The following is a 17,764-nucleotide window of genomic DNA, read 5'->3' as shown; positions in this document are numbered from 1 at the left end:
ACATTTCCGCACCTCTGCCATGTCTTTACTGGTCTTTTGTACTCTGCTCCCCCCCAGCAAAGTGCGTCCCTCTGCCAGGACTTTACCAACCCTCTTTATAACCCCCTGTATATTGTTCTCCTCTGTCATGTCTTTACTAGTCACACCTACAGTCCCCCCCCCTCCAGCACTCTGATCCCCTCTGCCATGTCTTTACCAATCCTCTGTATACATTTCCTCCCCTCTGCCATGTCTTTACTATTATTCTGTATACTCTACACCCCCCAGCACACAGATCCCCCCCTGCCATGTGTTTGTATCCCATCCCCCCCCCCATCACACACACGTGGTCGGGATCAACAGTTGTCTCCTCTCCTCCTCGGTGACCCCCGGAACTTTCTTCTCCCCCATAGAAGTCCCCCTCCCCCTCCGATGTCCGGTCGGTAGAATAGAAGGGGGGTGGGGTGAAGTGCTCGGTAGGCCCCGCCCCTCGCCCCGCCCCCCTGACAATGGGCGCTCCGGGGAGATCTCAGTGCGCAACTTTGCGGAAGATCGGAGCGGAGATCGTGCGGAGTTGCGGGAGGGATCGTATGCAAATCGGGCGGATGACGTGCAGATCATGTGGCTTTTGGCGTAGATTCCCCACTGATGGTCGGAGGATTTGTGTCTCCCGATGGCCGGGGAGGAGAAGGGAGGATTGTGTACCGGGTGTCCGCTCTCCGTACAGCCGCAGGTGAGAGAACTTCTACCGGGGAGGGGGAGGGGGGCACCACCGGAGATCACACCCCCCCTCCCCCCACCACCGACACAACAACTCACATCAACAACTTTACACGATGTTTATCGGATCATCCATAGTACGGAGGGGGAGGGTCACCCGATCGGGTGTAAGTTGGGGGCGGATGAGCCCCGGGAGGGGGAGGGGAGGGGGGAGCATCGACGTTCCCGATGTCGACATAACAGAAAATATGGCGACCGACACAGGGCGGTCCGAGGAGGAGGAGAGAGAGCCGGGCCCACCGACCGCCCACCGATCACACCGATCACCCTCCGATCTACCGGGACACGGCACCCACCCCCCGATCTGCATGGAGGGAGCACCCCCCCCAACTAGATCTGCATGGAGGGAGCACCCCCCCCAACTAGATCTGCATGGAGGGAGCACCCACCCCCCAACTAGATCTGCATGGAGGGAGCACCCACCCCCCAAACTAGATCTGCATGGAGGGAGCACCCACCCCCCAAACTAGATCTGCATGGAGGGAGCACCCACCCCCCAAACTAGATCTGCATGGAGGGAGCACCCCCCCCAACTAGATCTGCATGGAGGGAGCACCCACCCCCCAACTAGATCTGCATGGAGGGAGCACCCACCCCCCAACTAGATCTGCATGGAGGGAGCACCCCCCCCCAAACTAGATCTGCATGGAGGGAGCACCCACCCCCCAACTAGATCTGCATGGAGGGAGCACCCACCCCCCGATCTGCATGGAGGGAGCACCCCCCCAACTAGATCTGCATGGAGGGAGCACCCCCCCAACTAGATCTGCATGGAGGGAGCACCCCCCCCAGATCTGCATGGAGGGAGCACCCCCCCAAACTAGATCTGCATGGAGGGAGCACCCCCCCCAAACTAGATCTGCATGGAGGGAGCACCCCCCCCAAACTAGATCTGCATGGAGGGAGCACCCCCCCAACTAGATCTGCATGGAGGGAGCACCCCCCCCAACTAGATCTGCATGGAGGGAGCACCCCCCCCAACTAGATCTGCATGGAGGGAGCACCCCCCCCCCTTTCCACATCTGCATAGAGGAAGCAGTGCACTCCCCCCCCCCCCCCCCCCCATTCCCAGGATCAGCATTGAGGGATCCCCCCCCAGATCTGCATTTTGAAAGCAGAGCCCAGATAACGATCGATCTGTACGACAGGAGGAAGTTATGTGGGGGTCATACACAGAGCAATACAACTGAACAAGTAAACAATCAGTCATGTGAAGCAAGAATGATCCGGGCCAGTGATGTGTGACGAGTTCAATTGACCAAAGTCGATCGGTTGTGGCAGAAAAATAATAGATGGTTGTGTGTGGATCAGTGGCGTTTTTTATGCACCTTTTGCACATATAGACGGATCTCTCTGGCGGCCATACACCGCGCAATACAACCGTACAATGTTCTTTCAATTAAAGGACCAGAACAAATGAGATGGGTGAGTGAAGTGTGACGGGTTCAATCAACACAAGTCGATCGTTTGGGGCAGAAAACAAAATCAACCATACAGCGCCAATCAATGGGGGGGGGGGGTCTGCACATGGTGAAAAAAAAACGGAATAACCGATGTCTGTACAAAACGATCAGACCATGGTCGAGCAATGAGCAGCAACTTGCAATGGGTTTTGTCACCCTAAGCCAGCTGGTTGTGGCAGAAAAATCGATCACATAGGCCTGACTGATGGCGATTTTTCACACTTTTGTGCATGTCGATCAGTCTGTATATGATGTCCATACACGGGACAACCAATCGGAGCGGAATGTGATTAACAAAGCCGTCAGATCTACTGAACGAGACTAAAGTGACTGAGATCTATAAACTTGGGTGATCAGGCGTGCCAAGGGAAAAAAAACACAGGATCGATCGATTGGAGGATAAAACTGAATGATGATCTGATTGGGCAAACTGATCGGACATTGGTCAAGAAATAAGCAACCGATAGTAATGGGTTGAGTTGTCAATAGTGTCAGGAAAAAAAATCAATTGTACGGGGTCAATCGGTTGGCATTTTCTTTTGCCCCTTGTACCCATAGATTGGTTGCTATATGGTGGACATACATGTCAGGATAAATCTGAGCGATGTCTGAGTCAACACAATGAGTAGACCCTGATCCGTTGTGACAAAATACGATTGTGTGGGGTCAATCGGTGTCAATATTTTCTGCACCCTTGTGAATACAAAGCTATCACTATATGGTGGCCATACACAGTGTGATAATACTGAACGATTGGACAAGCAGCAGATAGTGTTGGGTTCAATCAACACAAGTCGATCAGTGTAGCAGAAAAAAGTTTGAGTAGAGATGAGTTCACCCAAGATCTCTCTAGTGACAGGTTTGTTTGACCCAAGTTGATCGATTTTGTGGCGGGGGTGGGGGGGCTGCTTATGGGGTTGATTTACTAAAACTGTGCATGGTAGCCAATCCGCTTCCAGCCCCTCGCTCACGTTGACTGCGGCTTTGAAATCATACAACTTTATCTGAAAGCCGATGCCTATGCAAGTCGCACCCAAAATCGCCAAAAGTAGGGCAGGAACGACTTTTTCAAATTGATGCGGCACCGCAAAGTCGGCGTCACGCCGATCTGAACAGTGCGATTGCCGGCAATAGGCTGCGACTCGTCATGTGAGTCGACCCGGTGTAGAAATCACATCCGCGTCAGACTACAAGTCTTTGACTAGAGGCCACGCCCACTGACACAATTTGCCCCACCCACCAGGGTGTAACCACTTGCCTACTGGGCACTTTTACCCCCTTCCCGCCCAGGCCAATTTTCAGCGTTGCCGCACTTTGACAGTTGCGCCCAAATTAGATTTTTATCCTTTTTATTTGTGTGAAAAAAAAAAATCTTTTTTTTTTTTTTTTTTTTTTTTTTTGGGTGGTATTCATTTACCACTGGGTTTTTTTGATTTTTTTTTTTTTTTCTTGCTAAATAAATGAAAAAAGACAGAAAATTAAAAATACATTTTTTTTTTCTTAGTTTGTTAAAAAAAATTTGCAAATGGGTAATTTTTCTCCTTCATTGATGTGCGCTGGTGGGCACTGATGGGAAGCACTGATGGTGGGAGGCACTGATGGGAAGCACTGATGGTGGGAGGCACTGATGGTGGGAGGCACTGATGGTGGGAGGCACTGATGGGAAGCACTGATGGTGGGTGGCACTGATGGTGGGTGGCACTGATGGTGGGTGGCACTGATGGTGGGTGGCACTGATGGGAGGCACTGATGGGAAGCACTGATGGTGGGAGGCACTGATTGGAAGCACTGATTGGAAGCACTGATGGGAAGCACTGATGGTGGGTGGCACTGATTGGAAGCCCTGGTGGGCCCTGATGGGAGGCACTGGTTGGTGGCACTGGTTGGCCCTATTGGGGCCCTGGTGGGCCCTGATGGGCGGCACTGGTTGGCACTGGTGGGACTGCACTGATTAATCACACAAGCTGTCATTGGCTCTGCTCTCCTTGCCCTGTCAGGAAGAGGAAATGCTGATAACAGGCTTGTGTTTACATCTGTGATCAGCTGTGATTGGACACAGCTGATCATGTGGTAAAGAGCTGCTAATTGGCTGTTCAGCCCGATCTGTAATCAGCAGTGTCCGGGGGACGCAGCAAACATAGAGTGCACCACCCCCGTGCCCGATCGCGGGATGACGTTATATCACAGCCTTCCAGAACTGGTCGGCCAAGCTGTAGCCGGCATGTGGATATGGCACGTTCGGCGAGTGGTTAAAGTATTTCTCAAGGCAAAACTTTTTTTAGTTTTGGATAGTTTTGCAGATGGATTAGAACCCCTTTCAGTTTTTATTGCTGTCTGTGCCCCTTCTTAGGGGATACCCCTCCCCCCCTCTATTTGTCCTGTTTGCCGTTCTCATTGAAAGTGAAAAAAATCCCAAATTTTGAGTTGTCCCCCAGAAAAGGGGAAATCCTCCAATGGGGACACTACTTCTGGTGATTCCCTTAATTTGCAGGGATTTCCTCACTTCCTGTTTGGCTATGGGACAGGAAGTGAAGGAAAATTTCCCCAATGGGACACAGATGGTGAAAACAAATCTGACGGGTTATAACCCTCCCTTACTCTATCCAACAGTGCCTATAGTTCCACTTTAGCCCCCGTTCCCTTCGGCACGGCTTGACGTGTGAAGTCGCATGCCCAATCGGTACCATGCCGACTTTGCGATGCGACACTGACTTCCAAAGGTAGTTCCTGCACTACTTTTGGCGACTTCGGGGCGATTTTAATAGACATCTGTACGTGAACCCGGACAGACATCCGTCCTCTCGCCCTCCCAAATGCGCACTTGAAATCGTGCGAGTTCAAACCGCCTTCAGTGTGAACAAGGGCTAAATCATAAGAAAGGGGCGCAGATGCTTTTTTTTGATGCGTTTCTAGACCTATGAACTTCAAAAAATGCATGGGGTCACCGCGAGGGCGCACAGGAAACGATTGCGCACGCTGCAGCACGGTGAGGAAGAATGAATGCTGCTTGTAGGCCGGAGCTCACCTAAAGGCCCCATGTAATGTCCATTTCTAGGCACTGCTGCTGCTGAGCCACCGTAGAAATGAATGAAATGTCATTTAGACATTTTTAATAAAGTTGGAGGAAAAAAAAAAAAAGTTCATGGTGTGATGTGCTTACATGCTCATTACTCCACCCCTTTCTGAACCTCATAGTGACAGCTGGCTGCTCAGGAGAGCTCTGCTTATTATCATGTGAGTGTGATCGGAGCCGTAGTCACATGACCCGGGGAGTCTTTAGTCCCCATTCACACCTGTGCCGTGTTATGTGTGACCTCACACAACAGAAGGCTGACTTGTTTCTTTGTAGTGTGATCACACCTGTGCATTTCTCGCATGTGTGTCTTAGAAGTACAGGAGTGTTGTGTTTTTGTTTTTTTGTAGCGTCAATACGTGATATCAGGTCCATAGACTTCAATGGGGAAACGCATAAAAACCACATTGAAAAAAATTCTTAGAAAAAAAATGCAGATGTGCAAGTGTGAGCTCAGCCTTAAAGTGGTTGTAAAGCCTTCCATATACACAGAGATGAAACAAATCCTCCTACATAAGTTGTACCTGTTTTTCTGCAGTCTTCTCTACATCTTTTCAAAATCCAGAATTTATAAAGCTTGTCTGAGGTGTCAGAAAAGGGGATGGAAGATGGAAATTACACTCTGCAGAGCTCAGTGAGGAGAGCTAATTGGAGGGAAGAGACCCCCCATCTCCCCCCCCCTGCTCACAGGAACATAGCTGAGGCTGTCAATCACCTGGACATGCTTTCCCTGTCACCTTTTTTCTCTTGGTGTCAGGAAAACTTGTCAGAAGTGATTCATGCTGATAGCAGAGGAAGGAGACAGCAGACATAAAATACATTTAGGCCCCTTTTCACACCTGCGACAAGTCATACCCCATGATTTCCATTGAGTACCGTTGAAATCTGTGCAACTTCAAAGTAGTCCCTGCACTACTTTGGTCCGACTTTGATGCGACTTGAGGTCCATAGACCTCAAGATTACACAGGCATTGCTTCAAGTTGCAAAAAAAAATTGCGTTCCAAGTCGTGGCAAAAATCGCACGACTTTCAGGGCACACAAGTGTGAAAGGGGTCTTGGACCCCTTTCGCAATGAAGACGTTTTAGCTCTAAAAATAGCGTCTGTAAAGCGCCTCCCCAGTGTGAAGGCCCGAGTGCTCTCATACTGGGGTGGTGCGTTTTGCAGGACGGGAAAAAAAGTCCTGCAAGCCGCATCTTTGGGGCGGTTTGGGAGAGCTGTATACACCGCTCCCAAAACGCCCCTGCCCATTGATATGAATGGGCAGCGCTGCCGAACACGTGCGCTTTTAACCCCCGCTAGCCGAACAAAGGGTTTAAAGCGCTCCGCTAGCGAGCAAAAAGCGCCGCTAAGACGGCGGTAAATCGCTGGTAAAACTAGTGGCACTTTACTGCTAACACGGTACGGCCCCAGTGTGAAGGGGGCCTTAGTGCTCTGGACTGAGACAAGTACATACTATAGAGGGATATGCTTCGTTCATTTTTCCTGGTTGAAGTTCACAACCAATTTAACCCCTTAGAGCCGGCGGCAAGCAGCGAACGGGAGCTTTCTCCCGGCACAGCTCCTTATGGTGCTTTTGCACGCAAATATGCGGCCGCTCTGCGCCAAAGCCCGACCGCCGAGAGGCCACTGCATATTTGCTTGTGCTCGGCGCCAACGGTTTATTGTCTAAGTACCCGTTTACACCAGAATGCAGTGCGGGAAACCTGCGTTCAAAACGCACTGCAATTGCAATCTGCAGCGGGTGTGGATGTTATCGACGCCCCAAGTGCAGGTCGTAAACGCTGTGTGTTTGCCTGCAGTGGGTCACGTGGTACAGAAGTACCACGTGATCCAATTGCAGTGCAGTTTTTAAAGTACCAATGGGGGCTCAAATCGTACAGGAACGCACAGTGCGTTGTGCGATTCGTGGTGTGAACTGGACCTAAGGCTAGGTTGACACCATAGAGGTGCGTCCTAGCTCATGCGTGTTCTAGTGAGTCGCATGTAGAGCATCCAGCTGATTTCAGTGGGTTACCCTATGTGCAAGAAAGGGACAGCCCTGACCCTTTTCCAAAAACGCACCGCACCAAACTGCATGGTTCAGCAATTAACAGCACCGCCGCTGTCACTTCCTGTCACATGATTCCTGAAGTGTGACAACACTCAAGATGTAGAATCCTATTATCCTCTATGGGCCTGTTCACACTTGAAGCTCTATATAAAGTACATGAGCTTTTTTGGGGCAGAAATGCGCAATTCCCAAAACTACGACAACTCTCAAGATGGGGAATCCTATTATGCTCCAGGGGCCCCGTCACATCTGAGCGTTGTGTTATTTGTCATCTCATGAGCACATAAGATTTTTTTTTTTTTTTTTTTCCAGTGTAGCATGGTGCGCCACAATCCATCGCACCGCACTGCTTTTTGTTGTTTGTGTCTGATTGTGGAGATTCTTTCACTTCCTGTCCCATAGCCAAAACAGGAAATGAGAGGAAATCCTTTCAAAGTACGGGAATCCCAGAACTAGTGACCCCATTGGAAAATTTCCCCTTTTAGGCTTAATGTACATGGGACGTTTTTACAACCTCTTCTGAACGATTCAACTTGACAGATAGTAACCCACGTTTAAAACGTTTGTTTTGCCACATTTGCGTTTAGAAGCGTTTGGAAAAATTTTATTTTTTTTTTTTCTCAAAATAGGCAAAAATTAGCCGCGTTTTAGCAGCGTTTGGCGTCAGAAACTTCAGCGTCTGAACTCCATTTTTTTGCCTTCAAAGAAAAGCCTATAAACGCAACTGCCTAAAAATGACGAACCTGTGTACATGTACACATAAGATCACATTGGATGAGTTCAGGAGAAGCTGAAAAAAGCAGCCAACTGCCTCTGATCTAGGGCAGTGGAAAAAATCTATTTAAATCTTGAATCTAGTTGAGAGTCCAAATCGATTCAAAATTTAAGCAAATCGATTTTAAAATTTTTTTTTTTTTTTTTTTTTTCACCGCGCCGGTCCTGAGGAGCTGTGGGGAGGAGTTTTTAGGCGAGGCCACGGCTTCGGCCTAGCTTGCGAGGCCAGACGCCGCGGACTAGGCCGAAGCCGCAGCCTCGCCTAAAAACTCCTCCCCACAGCTCCTCGGGACCGGCGCGGTGAAAAAAAAAAAAAACCTCTATTCGAATCGTGAATCAAGGTGTTTTTTTTTTTCAGAAAATCTCCCAGCCCTACAGGTGGCAAAAAAGAAAATTTACAGGGGTTATAATCTTCCCTTACTCTATCTAATATTATATAAAAAAAAATCTACATATAGTTCTACTTTAAATCCTATGGACCTCTTCACACCAATGCGGTGCGTGTTTAAAATTCCCACATGCTGCATTTTTAGGCCCATGTTTAAAAAGCACATCAAAAATGCACCTTCCCATTGAAATAAATAGAAAACGTATCAAAAACCCAGTGCTTGTGTATTTGGTGCGTTTTTTGAGTCACATGTTCATGTTTCACAGGTGTATGCCTAGGGCAGCGATGGCGAACCTTGGCACCCAAGATGTTTTGGAACTACATTTCCCATGATGCTCCACTGCACTGCACAAGGCAGGAGCATCATGGGAAATGTAGTTCCAAAAAATCTTGGGTGCCAAGGTTCGCCATCACTGGCCTAGGGGGTCAGGCAACCAGAAAACGCATAAAAATTGGTAAAAAGGCATATGCGTTTTTGGGGGCAGTTAGCATTACCACCTGTCTAAAAGGGGCCTTAAATATTTAAAAATATTGGTCACTTGGCAAAAATAAAAATCCTATCCTGATGGTATGTGAATTGAGCCTAAAGTAGGTAATTGATCCCTAAATTGATGGGAAGTCTCAGGTGTATCTCGCCCCATCTGTGGTGGATGAGGTCTGTAGGGAGACGTTTTAGGGGGCGTCTGATCCTTGCTCCCCCGCGTCTTTGGGGGTCCCTGCTCCCCCGCGTCTTTGGGGGTCCCTGCTCCCCCGCGTCTTTGGGGGTCCCTGCTCCCCCGCGTCTTTGGGGGTCCCTGCTCCCCCGCGTCTTTGGGGGTCCCTGCTCCCCCGCGTCTTTGGGGGTCCCTGCTCCCCCGCGTCTTTGGGGGTCCCTGCTCCCCCGCGTCTTTGGGGGTCCCTGCTCCCCCGCGTCTTTGCGGGTCCCTGCTCCCCCGCGTCTTTGCGGGTCCTTGCTCCCCCGCGTCTTTGCGGGTCCTTGCTCCCCCGCGTCTTTGCGGGTCCTTGCTCCCCCGCGTCTTTGCGGGTCCTTGCTCCCCCGCGTCTTTGCGGGTCCTTGCTCCCCCGCGTCTTTGCGGGTCCTTGCTCCCCCGCGTCTTTGCGGGTCCTTGCTCCCCCGCGTCTTTGCGGGTCCTTGCTCCCCCGCGTCTTTCCGGGTCCCTGCTCCCCCGCGTATTCCCCTCCACTAATCTCCTAAATGACATTCAAACAAGCAGAGTCTTCCTGAAAACACAAACCAACACTCTTCTCATCCAGCCCACTTGCAGTTCTTTTGTCCGTTCCCCCCCCCCCTTCCTTCAACCTGTTTGATGAGCACTGCTGTGGGAACGCCGGGGGTTAAACATATTCGGAGGAATGAATGAGTTTGGAGTGTCAGATAAACTTGTTTATGGGAAGTTCACTTGTGATTTGCTGTTCTGCTCCACCTGATTACTTGACTTCAAAGCCGTGTAGGGGGGTGTCCTCAAATGTTTCCTGGTGGCTTTTGTTTGCCGGAGCTGCCGGGAATCCCAGCATTCCTCTTATTATGGCTTTTTTTTTTTTCTTTTAATTTTCACTTTGATGGCCGCTGTATCCTGTATGTATTGTGTGTATGGACTCCATGCCTGCTGCCAGATCGAACATTGCACCTCTATAGTGGAAGAAGTTTCTCAATAAATGCTAAAGTTTGTTTTATTTTTTTATTTTATTGTATTAATAAGTTACTAATTGCTATAAAAATTGTAGTTGACCTGGAGTTCATATCACAGCACTATGCCCCACTGATGTGGACTGAAAACAATAGATTAGTAGTATGTACCTCCTGGTTTGGGGCGCAGTGTGTTGTGACATTGTACACTATATCGCAACCTGCTATAGGTTAATAAATGAAATGTCACTTTGGAACATTTTGATAAAGTTGAAAAAAAACAAAGACCCACGGACTCTGACGGGCTATGTAACAATTCCATGGTCTCTGACAGGCTGTTAGAGGACTGCTTCCACTGTCTGCTGTTTCTTTTCTTTATCATTTATTATTGTTTGTGGCCCTTTGGTGATCAGTGGTCACATTATATCAAGTAAGTTGGCCACCTCTAGTCCAACCTCTCTGGACTCCTTTGGCTATATTCATGATCTTCAGAAGACAAGTGATGTCCCCTATAGAACAAGATACATTCCAGGTTTTGTAGAGCAGTGGTTCTCAACCCTGTCCTCAAGTTCTCCCTACAGGCCATGTTTTGGGAATCTCTTTTAGATAAAATAGCTGTCCAAAATACCAAGCCATTGACTCCGATTTGAGGCCCCTGTGCAAGATAAAAGAAAACCTGCAAACATGGCCTGTTGGGGGTACTTGAGGACAGGGTTGAAAACCACTGTTGTAGAGAACAAGATGACGCCTGATCAGTTGCTGAGGGGGAGTCACAAGTTTGCTCCGGATTTGCATTGTTGGCTCTGGATTCAGTAACTACAGTGAGGGGAAAAAAGTCCCCTTCTGATTTCGTATGTTTGCCCACTGACAAAGAAATGATTAGTCAATAAATTTTATTGGTAGGTTTATTTTAACAGTGAGAGACAGAATAACAACAACAGCAAAAAAATGCATTTCAAAAAAGTTATAAATTGATTTGCATTTTAATGAGTGAAATAAGTATTTGATCCCCTATCAATCAGCAAGATGTCTGTCTCCCAGGTGTCTTCTATGCAGGTAATGAGCTGAGATTAGGAGCACTCTCTTAAAGGGAGTGCTCCTAATCTCAGCTTGTTACCTGTATAAAAGACACCTGTCCACAGAAGCAATCAGATTCCAATCTCTCCACCATGGCCAAGACCAAAGAGCTGTCCAAGGATGTCAGTCAAGACTGTAGACCTACACAAGACTGAAATAGGCTACAAGACCATCGCCAAGGAGCTTGGTGAGAGGATGACAACAGTTGGTGCGATTATTTGCAAATGGAAGAAACACAAAATAACTGTCAATCTCCCTCGGTCTGGGGCTCCATGCAAGATCTCACCTCGTGGAGTTTCAATGATCATGAGAACATTGAGGAATCAGCCCAGAACTACACGGGAGAATCTTGTCAATGATCTCAAGGCAGCTGGGATCATAGTCCCCTAGAAAACAATAGGTAACACACTACACCATGAAGGACTGAAATTCTGCAGCGCCTGCAAGGTCCCCTTGATCCAGAAAGCACAAGTAAAGGCCCGTCTGAAGCTTGCTAATGAACATCTGAATGATTCAGAGGAGAACTGGGTGAAAGTGTTGTGGTCAGATGAGACCAAAATCGAGCTCTTTGGCCTCAACTCGCCATGTTTGGAGGAGGAGGAGGGATGCTGCCTATGACCCCAAGAACACCATCAAACATGGAGGTGGAAACATTATGTTTTGGTGGTGTTTTTCTGCTAAGGGGACAACTTCACCACATCAAAGGGACGATGGATGGTGCCATGTAATGTCAAATCTTGGGCAAGAGCCTCCTTCCCTCCTGCCAGGGCATTGAAAATGGGTCGTGGATGGGTATTCCAGCATGACAATGACCCAAAACACACAGCCAAGGCAGCAAAGGAGTGGCTCAAGAAGAAGCACATTAAGGTCCCGCAGTGGCCTAGCCAGTCTCCAGACCTTAATCCCATAGAAAATATGTGGAGGGAGCTGAAGGTTCGAGTTACCAAACATCAGCCTTGAAAACCTTAATGACTTGGAGCGGATCTGCAAAGAGGAGTGGGACAAAATCCCTCCTGAGATGTGTGCAAACCTGGTGGCCAACTACAAGAAATGTCTGACCTCTGTGATGGCCAACAAGGATTTTGCCACCAAGTACTAAGTCATGTTTTGCAAAGGGGTCACATACTTATTTCACTCATTAAAATGCAAATCAATTTATAACTTTTTTGAAATGCGTTTTTTGTTGTTATTCTGTCTCTCACTGTTTAAAATAAACATACCAATAAAATTTATAGACTGATCATTTCTTTGTCAGTGGGCAAACATACAAAATTTGCAGGGGGATCAAATACATTTTCCCCCTCACTGTGGGAGCCTGTGTTTTGGGATCAGGTTACAGAAGTCGGTTCTCATTATGATATCATGTTAGGCACCCAATATTACTGTGATGGTGATTCAGGTGTGTATGTATATATGTGTGATATATATTCTGTGTCACAGGAGACTGTCGGGGACCCATCAAACCTCCAGGCTGAGTTCTGTTGCAGTGACGTTAACCATATTGTCGGTGATTTTAGCGTGCTGCTCAGGAAACGGAGAATGTCATTACCTGACCGCGGCTCCATGACAGGTGCCCTTTATTTCTCCCGATCCTGGGAACGGTACACTGCGGAGATGTTTGCTCTCTTGGAGTGTGACGGCTGGTTTGGCCTGTGCCCAGGGAAAGGCTCCTTCCTGTTCAAAAAAATCAATGGAAGATTTTCTGGTGTATTCCTACATTATGCTTAAGCCAGATTCACGTTGTTACGCTGCCGTAAAACGCATGTTACCGCAATAAATGTCGGCATGCTGCATTGTCATTTGTTTTAAAGGCACCCCCGGTGCTACCTGCCATCACACCCGCATGGCAGTACTGCCAGAATTGCCCAATGCGTCTCAGAGCCGGTTCACACGGGGGCGACTTGTCAGGCGACCTAGCAGCCTGACAAGTCGCCTCCCGTTCTGTACAATGGAACCGTTCTTGCGTCGCTCCGACTTAGAAAAAAGGTTCCTGTACTACTTTGGGGGCGACTTGCATAGACTTCTATACAGAAGTAGTTTTGCAGGTTGCCGTGGCAGTCGTGTGCAGGTCGCCTCGGTGAGGCGACCTGCAAGTTGTGCCGCTTCTAGTGTGAACCGGCACTTAGTGTGCTTGTGCACACGGTGGTTTGGCTCATGCAGCGTAAATGCCGGCATTTTTGGGCTCCTGATTGGTACAGGGCGCAGCACATAACCCGCTGCCTGTCAGTCTATGCCAGGCTGGAATATGCTGCAACTGGTCGCTGTTTAGGGCTGCATGCATTGAATGTGTTTTTCCCTGACCATGTACAGCCCTATAGGGCTCATTCACACGAGTAGTAAATGCAGGTGGTTCAGCTACAGCTTTACCACCCCACAATGGCCCACCAAAACAAAGTAATGGAGTCGCCTATATCTGTACCCATGCCATGTCAGTGATGCTTTGCTTGGTTGCTGCAGCAAAAGTTATATTACATGTCGCATATGGTACTGCTGTTTGAATGCAACCGATTCAGTGCACTGGTGCTGCGTTTTTTGAGTGTCCTACTCGCGTGCCCTCTGAAAAGTGAGCCGCCGTAGATTTGGCTCATTTACACATGCAGCTAGCAAAGCCACTCCTCTAAAAAGCAATCGGCAGCGGAACACTTTTCAGGGGGCATTTGACAGGCGGTGACTAGGACCCTCGCAATGCAGCACCACTGCGCTGCAACCGTGTGCACTGAATAGGTGACGTTTGGCAGTACTGCCTGAAATACCTGGTGGGGGTGTGCTGTTTCCGAGTAGTACCTGCATTTTGGGCTCATTCATACATGCAGCTAACAAAGGTGCTCCTCTAAAAAGCAATTGCAGGTACCACTCAGAACAGCACACAGCCCCCCACTAATTTCTGGCGGTACTGCCACCTATTCAGTGCACACAGTTGTGGTGCGGCATTTGCATACTCCTAGCCAATGCCTTCTGAAAAGTGATCTGCCTACAGATTCCTTTTCAGAGGAGCAACTGTTACCCACACATGTGAATGAGCCAAAACGCAGGTACCGCTGGGGACCATGCACAGCCACATCATATTTCAGGCAGTACTGCTACCGAACGGGGGCCAGTTTGGTGCACCCAGGTGTGGCGTGGCAGCATTTTGAGAGTCCTCGTCACCAAATGTTTCAAACTCCCTCTGAAAAGTGATCAACTGCAGATTGCTATTCAGAAGAGACGGTATGTTAGTCGCACATGTGAACGAGTCCAAATGCAGGTACCACTCAGAACAACGCACAACTGCCATGTATTTCAGCTTGTCATTGACTTTGACAGGCTGCTGGGAGCAGGCAGTATGCTGCACCTGAAGATGCCAGTATTTCACCCTGAACAGGCTGATTGGCCTGTGTGCATGGGCGATACATCGCGTATTCAAATGTGCGCAGTGTGGATTGACGTGTGTGCGGTAAACGCAATGCTGAGGTGTCAGCGGGCCCTAAAACCTTGCATTGCGCTCAGATCTTCTGCTGCTAGATTGCATTCCGCAGCTCCTGGATCCTGTGTCGCTGAACTGTCAGAAAAGGAAAAAAGACCTGATGAGTTTGGAAAGTTGGGATAGTTTCTTGTTGCCTAGTAACAGGAAGCCCAGTGCGGGGATATGGGAGCAGCCAATGTGTGTGAGACTGCCGGCTGACACTGAGCCCATCCAACGCTCTGCCGTCAGCCAGAGATATAAACAAGTTAATTCCAGCGCTGCGCTGTGTTCATTGATCTGCCGCGGGTTTCACTTGGCAGTTGGAGGTTTTCTCTGATCTGGTGACTCAGCGGAGGTTGGAGATGTGTGCAGAATCTCTCATGCGATCCGTCAGGTCTGAGCCGGTTGTGGTGTGCAGGCCGCCACATTTCCAGGAATGGATGGGAAGTTCTGCAGAAATGGTGAGGCCAGGAAGTGAACGGTCAGGTCCAGCTTGATGCAAAGGGGGAGCAAGTAGTGTTTCTTTATTTTTTTTTATTTTGTGTGCTTTTAAAGCTGAACTGAGCAAATATTGTCTAAATCCATTTGTTGTGTGTATTCCTCCCAGAATCTTTGTGAGCTTTGTGTATGTATTCCAGATCTGTGCAGTAATCCAGTGTGAGACCTTTCCTTCCTGTAATAAAGACCGGTCACTTCTGCTCTCTCTCCTTGTGCAGGATGACTGGTCTTGTCTCCGCCCCCTCCTGTATTTTGTAGGCAGGCTGTAGTGGGTGGAGCCTGCTTAATCCCCTCCCACAGCTCTGCCCTCTCCTTGTGCAGGATGACTGGTCATGTCTCCGCCCCCTCCTGTAGTTTTCTACAGGCAGCCTGTAGTGGGTGGAGCCTGCTTGCTCTGCTCTCTCTCTCTCCTTGTGCAGGATGACTGGTCTTGTCTCCACCCCCTCCTGTATTCTGCAGGCAGCCTGTAGTGGGGGGAGCCTGCTTACTCCCCTCCCACAGCTCTGCTCTCTCCTTGTGCAGGGTGACTGGTCTGGTCTAAGCCCCCTGATGTATTCTGCAGGTAGCTTGTAGTGTGTGGAGCCTGCTTACTCCTTTCCCACAGCTCTGCTCTCTCCTTGTGCAGGATGACTGGTCTGGTCTAAGCCCCCTGATGTATTCTGCAGGTAGCTTGTAGTGTGTGGAGCCTGCTTACTCCTTTCCCACAGCTCTGCCATCTCTCCTTGTGCAGGATGACTGGTCTGGTCGCCGCCCCTCCTGTATTCTGCAGGCAGCCTGTAGTGGGTGGAGCCTGCTACTCCCCGCCCACAGCTCTGCTCTCTCTCCTTGTGCAGGGTGACTGGTCTGGTCTCCGCCCCCTCCTGTAGTTTTCTGGAGGCATCCTGTAGTGGGTGGAGCCTGCTAGGCCCCTCCCACAGCTCTGCTCTCTACATAAGCCAAGTACAGCACAGTGATGATGTCACTGCTACTTTTACAAAGTAATGACTGGGTTTGCAAAGGCTATTGGTGCACAGAGAGTGGATTTCTATATTTTGTAAATCTTGTTTCATGTATTTGAGTGAGAGTTTCACTGCCTGGAGTCATCTTCTAGTCCAGCTGTAGCCAAAGGTTTTGTTTTCATCACATTGGGACGTCAGTGTTGGGAATTCTCAGTGCTGTGTGCTGCCAGTGGTGTTCAGGAGTGCTTTAGGGCCCATTCACACCAGAAGCTGCATGCATTATTTATGTATTTTTCATGCACGTTTGCATGCATTAATTTGATACGCCTTTTCAAACAATTGATTTGTGTTTTATTCATCCACGTTTCCCCTGTGAGGTCACTTCTTCCCTTCATTCTTCAGGCTTTTATGTGCACTGTAATGGGTTGCTGTGCTTTGCATGCATTTGTGAGCGTTCTTGTGGGGTGGCAAAATGCAGCATGTTGTACCCTTCTTTTTTTTTTTTTTTTTCCCCTCCATTGCACTTTGATAGTGTGAACTATGCCCATATGATAACCTGGGTTTTGGATGGTCTATGCAGTTGGAATGCAGCAAAAAATTCATCCAACTGATCTTTTGTGAATGGACCCTTAATGAACAACCGCCCACTGGAGATGTTATGTGGGGTTTTGCTTGGCCTAATGTTCATACTCTCACATGAGCACTTAATCCTGCGTACTGTGTAATGAGAGCCTGACTGGTTAAAAATAAATCAATAAATATGGGCAGTGGCAGGACCCATTCAGTTGAGTGGGTCATGTTTGGCAGGCAGTACTTCTTGCTGCAAAGCATTGGCCGTTCACACTGGTGAACTTTTTTTTTTTTTTTTAACAGAGACCCTAGGGAATACAGTGGCGATTGTTTGTTTGTTTGTTTTTTATGTCACGGTATTTGCGTAGCAGTTTTGCATAAGCAATTTGGTTTTTTTTGTTTTTTTAAACACACTTTAACCACTTCCATACTGGGCATTTTCACTCCCTTCCTGCCCAAGCCAATTTTCAGCTTTCAGCACTGTCGCACTTTGAATAACAATTGCGCAGACATACAACACTGTACACACATGACATTTTTATTATTTTTTCCCCACTTAATAGAGCTTTCTTTTGGTGGTATTTGATCACGTCTGCGGTTTTTATTTCTTGCGCTATAAACAAAACAAGAGTGACAAGTTTGGAAAAAAACACAATATTTTTTGCTTTAATAAATATCCAATTTTTAAAATTTTTTTTAAACAAATTTTTTCCTCAGTTTAGGCCAATACGTATTCTTCTACATATTTTTGGTAAAAAATATCGCAATAAGCGTATATTGGTTTGCGCAAAAGTTATAGCGTCTACAAAATAAGGGCATAGATTTATAGCATTTTTATTATTATTATTATTATTATTATATATTTTTTTTTTTTTTTTTTTTACTAGTAATGGCGGCGATCTGCGATTTTTATCGTGACTGCGATATTGCGGCAGACATATCGGACACTTTTGACACATTTTTGGGACCATTCACATTTATACAGCGATCTGTGCTATAAAAATGCATTGATTACTGTATAAATGTGACTGGCAATGAAGGGGTTAACCAGGAAGGGGCGCTGTAGGGTTAATCATGTTGCTAGGGAGTGATTCTAACTGTGG

The 17,764-nt window shown here is 48.1% G+C and overlaps 1 protein-coding gene across 2 annotated transcripts in view; it reads left to right on the top strand.

Moving 5' to 3' along the window:
* Window positions 1-433: 433 nt before the first annotated feature.
* Window positions 434-17,764, top strand: part of ZHX2 (zinc fingers and homeoboxes 2) — an 85,672-nt gene continuing 68,341 nt past the window's right edge. For both annotated transcript variants that reach the window (XM_073632200.1, XM_073632199.1), the window contains exon 1: window positions 434-712. The gene's annotated coding sequence lies outside the window, so the exon portion shown is untranslated. The remainder of the gene's footprint in view (window positions 713-17,764) is intronic.

This window comes from Aquarana catesbeiana, linkage group LG05, assembly GCF_042186555.1.
Source record: "Aquarana catesbeiana isolate 2022-GZ linkage group LG05, ASM4218655v1, whole genome shotgun sequence".
NCBI classification, from domain to species: domain Eukaryota; kingdom Metazoa; phylum Chordata; class Amphibia; order Anura; family Ranidae; genus Aquarana; species Aquarana catesbeiana.
This window is presented reverse-complemented; position numbering and strand designations above follow the sequence as displayed.